The following is a 12,591-nucleotide window of genomic DNA, read 5'->3' on the forward strand; positions in this document are numbered from 1 at the left end:
TAATTGGTAATTATAGAGCAACTGACTTTTTTCCATCATTTCCTAACAAGGGTCAGGCCTTGAAGATTCACTAATGGCGAAATGATAATGACAGGATAGGGCAAGGAATTGACACACAAGGCAAAGAAGCAAACTAGATCTCATGTGAGATCCATCTGACCCCTGTAAAGGAGCAACATTTGGATTATATACCCATTACTTTGGCCCCCCAAAAACACCAAAACATAATTAACAATGGGACTTAACTCTTTAGCTGTAACTAATCATATCTAGAATTATTGCAGTGAAGCAATAATGGGGTGCATGTCTTTATTACTTGTTTGTGTCTTCTTGATATGGATAATCAGTACACATGACATCTGCAAATTTTATATTCAGGCTGTTTCTTTTTTTTTAATGCTTATTTATTTTTGAGACAGAGAGAGACAGAGCATGAACGGGGGAGGGTCAGAGACAGAGAGGACACAGAATCTGAAGCAGGCTCCAGGCTCTGAGCTGTCAGCACAGAGCCCGACGCGGGGCTCAAACTCACAGACCGTGAGATCATGACCTGAGCCGAAGTCGGAAGCTCAACCGACTGAGCCACCCAGGCGCCCCTATTCAGGCTGTTTCAATTGTCTGTGAAGACCCTGCTGAGGCACAGCAAGAATGGCACTGCCCAGCTGGGTTTGGTTGAGTCGACCACCCAGCTTCAGGAAGCAGCTCCGTGTTTCTCAGTGGGTAGTCCAGTAGGCAAAGACCTACTGGAAAAAGCTTTTTTGTTGTTTATTTTCATTTTTGAGGGGGGGGGAGGGGCAGAGAGAGGGAGACAGAGGATCTGAAGCCAGGTCCGCACTGACAGCAGAGAGCCCAACATGGGGCTCGAACTCACATACCATGAGATTATGACCTGAGCTGAAGTCGGACACTTGACCAACTGAGCCACCCAGGCACCCCTGGAAAAACTTTTTAAAAAACTTTATTTCTTTGTGAAAATTTCCCAGAAAGAAAGTCAGTCATTAACACTAATAGAAGGAAAATGTGAAGCATTCTGAAAAAATAATGGTTTTTAGGAATTGCAAATTAGGGTAAAGAGAGTCATTTTGATCTTGATGGCAGCTTAGCTTTATTAATCCTCAACAAATGCAGATATTTGAAAAGAGACTTGAGAAACAATTTCAGGAAATGTTTTCAGGCAGCTTAAAAGTTTTTCACAGAGCAAGATACAAAACTTAAGTGAAAGTAGGGAGAACGGTTAACTCGTGGTAAGAGAATATAAACAGGAAACAGCAGCCTCTTAACATAAATGTAATTGAGAAAGGCCTGGAAAATCTGGATAAGTATGTATCATCTAATTTGGAGATATGCAAGATCTGGTGCTTCTTGTAAAGGTCAAAAGGGTCTGCTATCCTTTCTGCAAATGTGGCCAATGGGTGCACACACATCAATCTCCCCTTCATTTCGCCATCCCTCATCCCAAACTTGCTACAAACAGATTTTGGAGGTTAAAAAATTCTGAACTCGTTGGAATGAGATTGTTTTGGGGGGGTAGGAAGGTTGGTAAAAGCCACCAGCATGCCAAGCACAGAGGCCCCTTTCCAACAGGAAAGGCTTCTGATTCACTTTCCAAGGGTTCATCCTCTCTCTACATAGATATTATCTAGCACTGTAAACACACCTTCTCCTCCCTTTCTACGTGATTTATTATTCTACTCTTGTCTGTCATATCCAGGTTTATCGTGTTTATGTCTTTTCTTTTAACTACCAAAGTCCTTTTGGATATAAGTTTGGTGTACATGAAAAATAACAGTACCTACCAAGTATTATAGCTATTAATTATATTAACAGTTAAGGTACGTTAAAGTTATTATACTGTATATAATACTACATTATATATAATACTATACTATTTATGATAGATATAATAGTTATACTATAGTAATAGTTATAGTATTAATGTCACAGTATACATTGCCTTATATCTTTACAATGCTAGGAGATAGAATTTACAAAAACAAGGCACAGCAAATGTGGGCAACTTGCTCAAATTCTCATAGCTAGTAAGTGGTAGATTCAGGGTTCAAACTCAGGTGGCAAGGAATCTATGTCAGGGCTTGTTCTATTAGTAAGCTGCCTCTAATGGTGAATATCTCATTAATATCATGCTCTTACCTATCATTAATTCAAGAGGATCAGCAGTTTTATAAAAGCTGCTTACCAAGCTGAGCTAAAGGAGGGTTAATTACACAACACACACACGCGCGCGCGCACACACACACACACACACCCTTTATTCAGCTAGACTCCTTGGTTCTCTCAACCAAACATGTCCATGGTTACTCCATGCCAGACACTGGCACTAGTATACAAGCTAAGCATGGTCCCTGTCCTCTTGGAGCCTCCTGCTAATTAGGTACCTCATAATACACCCTATACCTTTCCTTCATAGCACTCATCACCCTTTAATTATTTGTTCAATGTCTTTCATCACAATGTCCTGTGACCTCCAAGGGGGCAAGATGGCTGTCCTATTCACTACTATATCTAGTGTCTTGTGTAGCACCTGGCATCTAAGAGAAACTTAATAAGTATTTGTTGAATGAATGGATGTGAACAAGCAGTGGGAGCAGACTCTCTCAAAGGTTAGAGAAGGTGTTGTACCAGTCAGTAGTTAGGTGATATATTATCTGTCTCTGTGTCATGGTCTTCTGTTAACCTCTGCCTAACAGAAACCAGCAGCCTCTGAGTTCAAGTCTCCTTCCCATTGCACACACCTTCTGCTGTCTGCCTTGCCCCTTAAGTCTACCCAGGCCCGCCTAGCCTGGGAGCTATACCAGTGGGTGGAAGCCTGCCCTGCCCAAAGGGCTAATTAACACTAAAAATCACATCAGTGTCATAGCTTTGGCCCATCCAATCAGGTGTCCCTTTGATCATAGTCTCTAGCCCTAGGGTTGAGAGTCACAACACCTGGAACCCTCACTGTATGAGGTTACCTGGGGACTGTGGCTTTCCTGGTGTGCCCTGTAGGCCAAAGTCACATGCCTGTCAGTAAGCATGGTCTCTTAGAGATGCGCATTTCTGGCATCAGGCAGGCATAGGTGAGGTCGGTCCTCAGGCAAGGACCTGGAACTCAGAATGAGAGCCTTGGGCAGACATGGATATGAACTTGCAGCTGTCTATCCTCCCTCAGACTGAGGGAGTCTTTCTGAGATGGAGGCAGCAAGCCAGGAGCAAAGGAGGAGCAATCCCTGTAATTGCCTGTGGGCTGAAGATAAATCAGCTGTCTTGTGAATCAGATTATCTAGTTACCTGCTACTCAGTTCTTTACTATCCTCTTCTTAACTCTAGACCTTTAGGGAAGTATTATTTAATTGTTCTGAGTCCATGCGGGGCCAATGGCTTCAACAGTGGTTGCTTGCAAGCATAAAGGGACAGGGAAACTTCTGGGGACAAGGCAGGGCTGGGAAGTCCCTTCCCCTCCCCAAGGAGATGCTCCCTCCAACTGCATCCCCCAGATGTTCCTCTTTTATTACAAAAGGCGGCTGTTTCTTTGCAGCACGTAGACCAGTTGAGGAAAGTCCCTGACTCCAGTCCTCAAATGGAGGTGACTCCAAAGCACCCAGAGTTGGCTCTGGAGATTGTTCTCCTGATGCTTAGAGTTATTTTGCTCTTCACAGACTCCTGTAGCCCTGGGTAATCTGGGAGGCTTGTCACCACCTGGCAGGTAAAAGGATCCCAGCTGCAGTCTCAGGAATGTGGTCTATAAACTGCTCTCAGGGGCACCTGGATGTCTGGGTCGATTAAGTGTCCATTCTTGATTTCGATTTCGGCTCAGGTCATGACCTCACAGTTCATGAGTTCAAGCCCCACATAAGACTCCACGCTGAGACTATAGAGCCTGCTTGGAATTCTCTCTCTCTCCCTCTCTCTCTGCCCCTCTCCTGCTTGTGCACACACACACTCTCTCTCAAAATAGTAAACTTTAAAATAAAATAAAATAAAATAAAATAAGGGAGACTGGGTGGCTCAGTTAGTTAAGCATCTGATTCTTGGTTTCGTAAGTTCGAGTTCCACGCTGGGAGTGCAGGGCCTGCTTAGGATTCTCTGTCTCCCTCACTCTCTGCCCCTCCCCCACTCACGCTTGTGTGTCTTTCTCTCTCAAAATAAATAAATAAACTTAAAAAATAAAGCAAAATAACAAAAAGCAAACTGCCTCCCACCCCAAGACCTCAAGGCTCAGAGTCATCTTTCTTTCCACAAACGAGATTTCCCCTCTTCTGTGCTGTGCAGAGCCCCCACCCCCCCCACCCCCGTTGACTCAGGGCACTTTTCTAGTTCCCACAAGAATCGGATCTCTTTCATTGCTCTGAAAAAAAAGAACTTAATGACAGATAACAACCCCTCCCCCCAAAATCCCCATGATTAAAAACGCTGGCATTTTATTTACGTGTGAATAACCAATATTTTACAGTCTCTTTTCTCTCTCCCATGTGCACACACTTCCTCATTTTCCAACGGTTATGTCTATCCTTCCTCAGCCTGCACCTGAAGGTTTGTGACCACTGGGGGCATTCTCAGCTCTCACTCAAGGCCTCAAAGTTAAGGCTCTGTTAGGGCATCTGTGACCTCAGAGGAGAGTTCAGTTACAGTGGTGTGCTGATAAACCAGCATGTGGGGTTAGAGGAGTAGGAACCTGATTACCAATTTCCATGATGTAAAAGCTCCCTCTCATCATGACCTCTTTCCAACTAAAAACCCATTTAACAACCAGCTTGTTAACAGATTGTTCTCACCATTTGGACTGAGCTGGCTGAAGCACACCAATGGTTCAAGGGGATTCCCCAGAGCATTCTTAGGTCCCCGAACTGTCTCAACAAAATAAGCAATAGATTCAGTGGAAGTGAAGGGAGGGAGGGGCCCTTATGTGCCATTTTTGCCTTCTGGCTTTCTTGGCTCAGAGTACCAGAAAATGTATGGACTTTAGGGAGTCAAAGCTCTGGGTTCAAATCCTTGTATGGCTTTGGGCAAGTTTCGGTTTCCAACTGTACAAAAGACGATTGATAAAAACCTACCTATGGGATTACTTAAGAATGAAATGAGGGGTGCCTGGGTGGTTCAGTCAGTTAAGAGTCCAGCTCTTGATTTTGGCTCAGATCATGATCCCAGGGTCATGAGATTGAGTCTGGCATGGAGCCCACACTCAGCGTGGAGCCTGCCTGAGATTCTTTCTCTCTTCCTCCGCCCGCCCCCCCCCCACTCGCACACTCTTCTTTCTCATTGTCTTTCTCCAAAATAAAATAATAATAATAATAATAATAGTTTTAAAAAAGAATGAAATGAAATGCCTAAACAAAATGCCTAGTATATAGCAAGCTCTCCATAAACATTATTTCTTTTGCCCCCAGCCTTATGTTAATTTTTTTGTAGTTCACATAATTATTTTCCAAAGGGCCCAACAGGGGGAGCCCAAACTCAACATTGTCAGGGTGGGGGCTGGTAATTCAGCCCAACTCTCTCACCAGTCTTGGCTTTAACTGGGGAAGCTTTAAGGAGCAAAGGTTTCTCTCTTCCAGGCTCTCCCTTGCCCTCATCCCTAAAGAGGTGAGTCCATCAGAATGTTTTAGAACTGAGGTTTATGCCATCTGGCTTCTTTCTCTGAGATGGCATGCTATACCCTGAATCAGAAACCATGGTCTATGAAGGGAGCACCAAGTTGGGACTAGAGCAAGGGCAGGGGGCTTCACCCAAACTGTACTTCACTCAGTGCAGAGCACATAAAGCTTCCTGCACAGTCAAAATGTCTCCCACACCAAACCAGGTCCCATAATAAACTATTGTACCTAACACTCATGGGGATTTATGGTAAAATTCTGCAGCAGAAGGCTGTGGTCAGACATCTAGAAGAGTTTTCCAACTACAAAACCTCCACAGAAGAAGTAGAGTCTTTGTCTCTGTGGCTGGAGAGGGTGGAAAGAGGAGGGGAGTCAGAGGTGGAAGGGACATGAGGCTCACTAGATTTGAGAAGTGTGGCTGCCTGTTCATAAACAATGGAATTATTGGAAAGGTACAGAGAGGGACATCAAATGAAACTTTGAGGAAATCTGGTTTCTTGTGATAAAGAGCTTTTGGTAACCTGAGACAGTTTTGGAAACCTAGAGGCACAACAACTCGTAATTAGAAATGACTGGAAAACCTTGGGTTTGAACCACATATGGCCATTTTCCAGCTGACTGACCCATGTAAGTTATGTAACCTCTCTGAGTCTCAGTCACTCATATACTCATTCACTCTGCCTGTATTTATTGAGCATCTTGTATATGTCAGGCATAGGGCTAAATGAATCCTGAGGAGACAAAGGTGAGCAAAATCAGGCACTGTCCCTTTTTTCAGGGACTCTACAATGTATTCATCTGTAAAAACGCATACTGATGCTGCGACAAGTGGATATCCACATGCAAAAGAATAAAATCGGACCCTCACCTCATGCCATATAGGAAAATTACTTCAAAATGGATCAAAGACCTAAATGTAAGAGCCAAAATTATTAAACTCTTAGAAGAAAACATAGGCATAAATCTTTGCGACCATGAATTAGGTAATAGTTTTTTGGATATGACACCGAGTACACAAGTAACAAAAGAAAAAAATAGCTAAATTACACTTTATAAAAACTTAGACTTGTGTGCTTCAAAGGACACCATCAAGAAAATGAAAAGATGACACACAGAATGGTATAAAATACTTGTAAATCATATATCTGTTAAAGGGCTTGTATTTAGAATACATAAAGAACTCCATGTGGGGCTCTGTGCTAATAGCTCAGAATCTGGAGCCTGCTTCAGATTCTGTTCCTCCCTCTTTCTCTGTCCCTCCCCCACTCGTTTTCTCTCTCTCTGTCTCTCCCTCTCTCTCTCTCAAAAATAAATAAAAACATTTTTAAAAATTATTATTAAAAAAATAAAAATAAATAAAAATAAAAATAAAAATAAAAATAAATAAAAAAATTATTATAAAAAAAAAGGGAGGGGTACCTGGGTGGCTCAGTCCGTTGAGCATCCAACTTTGGCTCAGGTCCTAATCTCACCATTCATAAGCTCAAGCCCCACTTCAGGCTCTGTGCTGGCAGCTTGGAGTCTGGAGCCTGCTACGGATTCTGTGTCTCCCTCTTTCTCAGCCTCTCCCCTGCTTGTACTCTGTCTCTCTCTCTCTCTTGCTCTCAAAAATAAATAAAAACATTTTTTAAAATTTTAGAATACACAAAGAACTCTTACAATTCAGTAATGAAAAATAACCAAATTTAAAAATGGGCAAACAGGGACGCCTGGGTGGTTCAGTCAGTTGAGCAACTGACTTGGGCTTAGGTCATGATCTTGTGGTTTGTGAGTTTGAGCCCCGCGTCGGGCTCTGTGCTGACAGCTTGGAGCCTGGAGCCTGCTTCGGACTCTGTGTCTCCCTAGCTCTCTGTCCCGCCCCCACTCACGCTCTGTGTCTCTTTCCTTCAAAAATAAATAAATGCTAAAAAAAAATTTTTTTTAAATGGGCAAAGGATCTGAATAAACATTTCTCCAAAGAAATACAAATGATCAATAAGCACATAAAAAGATGCTCAACATCATTAGCCATCAGGTAAATGCAAATATAAACTACAATGAGATACTACTTCATACCCACTAAAATGGCTAGACTCAAAAAGACAGATTGGAGAAACTGGAACCCTCAAACACTGCTAGTGAGAATGTCAAATGGTGCAGTCAATTTAGAAAATAATCTGGCAGTTCCTCAAAAGGCTAAAGAGAAGTGCCATATGATGTAGAAATTCCACTTGTAGGTATATATCAATGGGAAATAAAAATATATATCCACACACATTCTCTGTTTTTTAATTTTCTTTATTTACTTTGAGAGAGAGAAAGAGTGGGGAAGGGGCAGAGAGAGGGGGAGAGAGAGAATCCCAAGCATGCTCCGCACCACCAGTGCAGAACCTGATGCAAGGGCTCAAACTCACAAACCATGAGCCAAAGTCGGACGCTTAACGACTGAGCCATCCAAGGGCCCCTATCCACACATATTCTTGTACATGAATGTTCATGCCAGCATTTTTCGTGATAACCAAAATACAGAAACCACACAAACGTTCATCAATAGATGAATGGTTATATAAAGTGTGTATATATCCCCACTGTGGAATAATATTTGGCAATAAAAAGAAACAAAGCACAAGCCAAAACAATTATTAGAAAGGAGAACAAAACTAGAGGTGATGCAATCCCATATTTCAAGATAGACTATAAAGCTGTAGTAGTCAAATAGTATGGTACTGGTACAAAAATAGACTCAGGTCAATGGAACAGAATAGAGAGCCCAGAAAGAAACCATAAATGAATAAGTATGGTCAATTAATCTACAATAAAAGAGGCAAGAATATACAATGGGGAAAAGACAGTCTTTTCAATAGATAATGCTGGGGAAACTGGACAGCTGCATGCAGAAGAATGAAACTGGACCACTTTCTTTTTTTTTAAGTTTAGTTTTATTTATTTTGAGAAAGATACAGATAGTAAGTTGGGGGGGCGGTGCAGAGAGAGAAGGAGACAGAATCCCAAGCGGGCTCCGCACTGTGAGGACAGAGCCCAATGCGGGGCTCGAACTCATGAACCATGAGATCATGACCTGAGCTGAGACCAAGAGTTGGACGCTCAACTGACTGAGCCACCCAGGAACCCTGAAACTGGACCACTTTCCTACCCCATACACAAAAATAAATTCAAAATGGATTAAAGACCTAAATGTAAAACATGAAACCATAAAACTCCTAAAAGAAAATATAGGCAGTAATTTCTTTGACATCAGCATTAGCAACTTTTCTCTAGATATGTCTCCTCAGGCAAGGGAAACAAAAGCAAAAATAAACTATTGAGACTACACCAGAAAACAAAGCTTTTGTACAGCAAAGGAAACCATTAGCAAAACTAAAAGGCAACCTACTAAATGGGAGAAGGTATTTTCAAATGATATATCCAATAGGAGCTAATATTCATAATATATAAAGAACTTATACAACTCAATACCAAAAACAGACAATTCAATGTAAAAATAGGCAGAGGAATTGAATAGACACTTTCCCAAGACATACAGATGACAAATAGACACATGAAATGATGCTCACTATCACTAATCATCAGGGAAATGCAAATCAAAACCACAATGAAGTATCACCTCACATGTGTCAGAATGGCTAGAATCAAAAAGACAAGAAATAAGTGCTTGTGAGGATGTGGAGAAAAAGAAACCCTTGTGCACTGTTCGTGGGAATATAAATTGGTGCCGCCACTGTGGAAAAAAATATGGAGGTTCCTCAAAAAATTAAAAATAAAAATACTATATGATTCAGTCATTCCACTACTGACTACCCAAAGAAAACAAAACACTAATTCAAAAAGATACATGCACACCTGTGTTTATTGCAGCATTGTTTACAATAGCCAATATATGGAAGTAACCCAAGTGTCCATTGGTAGGTGAATGGGTAAAGAAGAAGTGCTATACGTATACAGTGGAATATTAACCATAAAAAGGATGAGATCTTGCCATTTGTAACAATGTAAATAGAGAGAAAATATATTATGCTAAGTAAAATAAGTCAGACAGATAAAGACAAATACCATATAATTTCACTTATATATAGAATCTAAAAACCAGATGAATAAACAAAACAAACAAACAAACAAAAAGCAGAAACAGACCCATAAATACAGAGAACAAACTGATGGTTGGTAGAATGGAGGGAGGTTGGGAGCATGTGAAAAATGGATAAAGGAGGGTGGGAGATACAGATTTCCAGTAAGGAATGAATAAGTCACAAGGATAAAAGGTACAGCATGGGGAATATTGTCAGTTAAATTATAACAGCATTCCATGGTGACAAATGGTAACTACACTTGTAGTGAGCATAGCATAACATGTAGACTTGTTGAATCATTATGCTGTACACCTGAAACTAATGTAACATTGTGTGTCAACTACACTTCAATAATAAATAAATAAATAAATAAATAAATAAATAAATAAAACCAAAACTGTAAGGAGAACAAACCACAAAAAATATATCAGAAGGAGAGGAGGAGGGAAGGAAGAAAGGAAGGAAGGAAGAAAGGAAGGAAGGAAGGAAGGAAGGGAGGGAGGAAGGAAGGAAGGAAAAGAGAGAGAGAAGAGAGAAAAAGAACTGATACATGCTATAATGTGAATGAACCTTGAAAATGCTGCACTAAATGAAAGAAGCCAGACACAAAGGCCACATATTGTATGATTTAATTTACATGAAATGTCCCGAATGGATGAGTCTATTGATATGAAAAGTAGATTAGTGGTTGCCCAGGACTGAAGTCGGGGGAGATCTGAGGGGAAATCGGGACAATTAATGGGTATGGGGCTTCTTTTGGGAGTGATGAAAATGTTCTAAAATTCACTGTGGTGCTGATTGCATAACTCTGAGAACACTAAAAACCATTCAGTGCACACTTTAAAAGGGTGAAGTGTGTAGTATATGAATTCTATCTCAATACAGTTGTTATTAAAAGTAAAGGCAAAACTCAAATAGATATGTGTATATCCACATTCATAGCAGCATTATTCACAATTGCCAAAAGGTGGATATAACCCAAGTGTCCATTGATGGATGAATGGATAAACAAAATGTGATGTATACATACAATGGAATACTATTCAGCCTTAAAGAGGAAGAAAATTCTGACACATATTACAACATGGATGAACCACAAAGACATTATGCTAAGTAAAATGAGTCAGTCACAAAAGGACAAATACATGGCTCCACCTATATGGGGGATCTACTATAGTTAAATTCATAGAGACAGAAAGTAGAATAGTGGGGGCACCTGGGTGGCTTAGTTGGTTAAGCATCTGACTCTTGATTTCAGCTCAGATCATGATCTTGCAGTTCATGAGTTCAAGCCCTGCATGGGGCTCAGTGCTGACAGTACAGAACCTGCTTGGGATTCTCTCCCTCTCTCTCTGCCCCTCCCCTGCTTATGTTCTCTCTCTCTCTCTCTCTCTCTCTCTCTCTCTCTCTCTCTCTCTCTCAAAATAAATAAATAAACTTTAAAAAGTATTTTTAGGGGTGCCTGGGTGGCTCAATCGGTTGGGCAGCCAACTACAGCTCAGGTCATGATCTCGCGGTCTGTGGGTTCGAGCTCCACGTCGGGCTTTGTGCTGACAACTCAGAGCCTGGAGCCTGCTTCAGATTCTGTGTCTCCCTCTCTCTCTACCCCTCCCCCACTCATGCTCTATCTCTCTCTCTGTCAAAAATAAAAATAAATAAAATAAATAAAAAAGTATTTTTAGGGGCGCCTGGGTGGCTCAGTTGGTTAAGCTTCCGACTTCAGCTCAGGTCATGATCTCATGGTTTGTGGGTTCAAGCCCCACATCAGGCTCTGTGCTGACAGTTCAGAACCTGGACCCTGTTTCGGATTCTGTGTCTCCCCCTCTCTCTGTCCCTCCCATGCTCATGCTCTGTCTCTCTCTTTGTCTCAATAATAAGTAAACATTCAAAAAAAACTTTTTTAATAATAAAAAGTATTTTTTAAAAAGTAGAATAGTAGTTGTCAGGGGCTATGGGAAGGGATGGGAAGATTCTGTGTAATGAGCACAGAGTTTCAGATGCGGAAGATGAAGAAGCTCTGGAGATGGATGGTGGTGATGGTTGCACAACACTGTGCATGTACTTAATGCTATGAGCTATATCCTTAAAAATGGTTAAAATGGTAAATTTTTTCCCATGTCTATTATTTTTATTAGGGCAAGTGTGTGTATGTTCTGTAACTTATTTCCTTGCAAGCCTGAATGGTGAGGTGTCCTTGTCTCTCTCTACGTCAACTCTTCTTGGGGCCTGGTCACAATGTGCCACAATGGGAGCAACTCACCTGCTTTTCAGGCAAGGGGCAAAGCATCTGTCTTAGGACCACAGGGCAGGTGTCCTCCTGCAGCTGCTTAGCCTCTCGCTCCCAGCTTTCCCTCCCCAGTTTCTTCCACTGACCTCTCTTGGCAAAGAAATCACGATACATTGCTTTCTCAGAAGGATGCAAGGTCATCTGTGCACCACGAGGAACCTTGTAACACTCCTACCTCTCAGAGCAGATGCCCTGGGAGGGTCTCCCAGGAGGGAGACACATGGTGGTGGAGGCTGACTGTGCCAGATTCTGCCTCCGCCTCCCTAGGTAGCTGGCAGCCTTTCCCAAATCCTTTTCATTCTTATATTCTACAAACTGCGTTCTCCTCAAACAAGCAAAGAACCGGTATTTGTCCCTGTGACTTGCAGTGGCACAGAACCCGCTCAGAAGGCTGCAACACCGTCTGCCAGTGAGTGGGGTGGGCCTGAAGGCCATGAAGGCCACTCACCATCAGCAGCCACCAGGACTCCCTAATGTGGTCGATTTTATGTTATGTATATTTTAGTACAATTTAAAAACAATAATAATAATAAAGGCATAATAGTAGTTCTTACCTCATAGGGTTTTTGTGAGGATTAACTGACATCAACATTGGCTGAAGGAATGGCTAAACCATTTATGAACCAGGCTTGGAGAGTAGGGTTCA

The sequence above is a fragment of the Acinonyx jubatus genome, chromosome B2, assembly GCF_027475565.1.
Source record: "Acinonyx jubatus isolate Ajub_Pintada_27869175 chromosome B2, VMU_Ajub_asm_v1.0, whole genome shotgun sequence".
Classification (NCBI taxonomy): Eukaryota; Metazoa; Chordata; class Mammalia; order Carnivora; family Felidae; genus Acinonyx; species Acinonyx jubatus.